Source organism: Mus caroli, unplaced genomic scaffold, assembly GCF_978045245.1.
Source record: "Mus caroli unplaced genomic scaffold, Mus_caroli_1 scaffold_25, whole genome shotgun sequence".
NCBI lineage: Eukaryota > Metazoa > Chordata > Mammalia > Rodentia > Muridae > Mus > Mus caroli.
Genome location: NW_028227280.1, coordinates 746,983 through 750,056, shown reverse-complemented (window position 1 = coordinate 750,056; position 3,074 = coordinate 746,983).

The window sequence follows — 3,074 nt, the reverse complement described above, 5'->3', positions numbered from 1 at the left end:
AGTGAGTTGCACTGAAAAACTTAGAATATAAGAAACGCACAGTGTAGTACATAGTATATGAGTGAGTTGCACTGAAAAACTTAGAATATAAGAAACGCACAGTGTAGTACATAGTATATGAGTGAGTTGCACTGAAAAACTTAGAATATAAGAAACGCACAGTGTAGTACATAGTATATGAGTGAGTTGCACTGAAAAACTTAGAATATAAGAAACGCACAGTGTAGTACGTAGTATATGAGTGAGTTGCACTGAAAAACTTAGAATATAAGAAACGCACAGTGTAGTACATAGTATATGAGTGAGTTGCACTGAAAAACTTAGAATATAAGAAACGCACAGTGTAGTACATAGTATATGAGTGATTTGCACTGAAAAACTTAGAATATAAGAAACGCACAGTGTAGTACATAGTATATGAGTGAGTTGCACTGAAAAACTTAGAATTTAGAGAAACGCACAGTGTAGTACATAGTATATGAGTGAGTTGCACTGAAAAACTTAGAATTTAGAGAAACGCACAGTGTAGTACATAGTATATGAGTGAGTTGCACTGAAAAACTTAGAATATAAGAAACGCACAGTGTAGTACATAGTATATGAGTGAGTTGCACTGAAAAACTTAGAATATAAGAAACGCACAGTGTAGTACATAGAATATGAGTGAGTTGCACTGAAAAACTTAGAATATAAGAAACGCACAGTGTAGTACATAGTATATGAGTGAGTTGCACTGAAAAACTTAGAATATAAGAAACGCACAGTGTAGTACATAGTATATGAGTGAGTTGCACTGAAAAACTTAGAATATAAGAAACGCACAGTGTAGTACATAGTATATGAGTGAGTTGCACTGAAAAACTTAGAATATAAGAAACGCACAGTGTAGTACATAGTATATGAGTGAGTTGCACTGAAAAACTTAGAATATAAGAAACGCACAGTGTAGTACATAGTATATGAGTGAGTTGCACTGAAAAACTTAGAATATAAGAAACGCACAGTGTATAGTATATGAGTGAGTTGCACTGAAAAACTTAGAATATAAGAAACGCACAGTGTAGTACGTAGTATATGAGTGAGTTGCACTGAAAAACTTAGAATATAAGAAACGCACAGTGTAGTACATAGTATATGAGTGAGTTGCACTGAAAAACTTAGAATATAAGAAACGCACAGTGTAGTACATAGTATATGAGTGAGTTGCACTGAAAATCTTAGAATATAAGAAACGCACAGTGTAGTACATAGTATATGAGTGAGTTGCACTGAAAAACTTAGAATATAAGAAACGCACAGTGTAGTACATAGTATATGAGTGAGTTGCACTGAAAAACTTAGAATATAAGAAACGCACAGTGTAGTACATAGTATATGAGTGAGTTGCACTGAAAAACTTAGAATATAAGAAACGCACAGTGTAGTACATAATATATGAGTGAGTTGCACTGAAAAACTTAGAATATAAGAAACGCACAGTGTAGTACATAGTATATGAGTGAGTTGCACTGAAAAACTTAGAATATAAGAAACGCACAGTGTAGTACATAGTATATGAGTGAGTTGCACTGAAAAACTTAGAATATAAGAAACGCACAGTGTAGTACATAGTATATGAGTGAGTTGCACTGAAAAACTTAGAATATAAGAAACGCACAGTGTAGTACATAGTATATGAGTGAGTTGCACTGAAAAACTTAGAATATAAGAAACGCACAGTGTAGTACATAGTATATGAGTGAGTTGCACTGAAAAACTTAGAATTTAGAGAAACGCACAGTGTAGTACATAGTATATGAGTGAGTTGCACTGAAAAACTTAGAATTTAGATTAACGCACAGTGTAGTACATAGTATATGAGTGAGTTGCACTGAAAAACTTAGAATATAAGAAACGCACAGTGTAGTACATAGTATATGAGTGAGTTGCACTGAAAAACTTAGAATATAAGAAACGCACAGTGTAGTACATAGTATATGAGTGAGTTGCACTGAAAAACTTAGAATATAAGAAACGCACAGTGTAGTACATAGTATATGAGTGAGTTGCACTGAAAAACTTAGAATATAAGAAACGCACAGTGTAGTACATAGTATATGAGTGAGTTGCACTGAAAAACTTAGAATATAAGAAACGCACAGTGTAGTACATAGTATATGAGTGAGTTGCACTGAAAAACTTAGAATATAAGAAACGCACAGTGTAGTACATAGTATATGAGTGAGTTGCACTGAAAAACTTAGAATATAAGAAACGCACAGTGTAGTACATAGTATGTGAGTGATTGCACTGAAAAACTTAGAATATAAGAAACGCACAGTGTAGTACATAGTATATGAGTGAGTTGCACTGAAAAACTTAGAATATAAGAAACGCACAGTGTAGTACATAGTATATGAGTGAGTTGCACTGAAAAACTTAGAATTTACTGAAAAACCCGCATTACACGAAATGCACAGTGTAGTACATAGTATATGAGTGAGTTGCACTGAAAAACTTAGAATATAAGAAACGCACAGTGTAGTACATAGTATATGAGTGAGTTGCACTGAAAAACTTAGAATATAAGAAACGCACAGTGTAGTACATAGTATATGAGTGAGTTGCACTGAAAAACTTAGAATATAAGAAACGCACAGTGTAGAACATAGTATATGAGTGAGTTGCACTGAAAAACTTAGAATATAAGAAACGCACAGTGTAGTACATAGTATATGAGTGAGTTGCACTGAAAAACTTAGAATATAAGAAACGCACAGTGTAGTACATAGTATATGAGTGAGTTGCACTGAAAAACTTAGAATATAAGAAACGCACAGTGTAGTACATAGTATATGAGTGAGTTGCACTGAAAAACTTAGAATATAAGAAACGCACAGTGTAGTACATAGTATAAGAGTGAGTTGCACTGAAAAACTTAGAATATAAGAAACGCACAGTGTAGTACATAGTATATGAGTGAGTTGCACTGAAAAACTTAGAATATAAGAAACGCACAGTGTATAGTATATGAGTGAGTTGCACTGAAAAACTTAGAATATAAGAAACGCACAGTGTAGTACATAGTATATGAG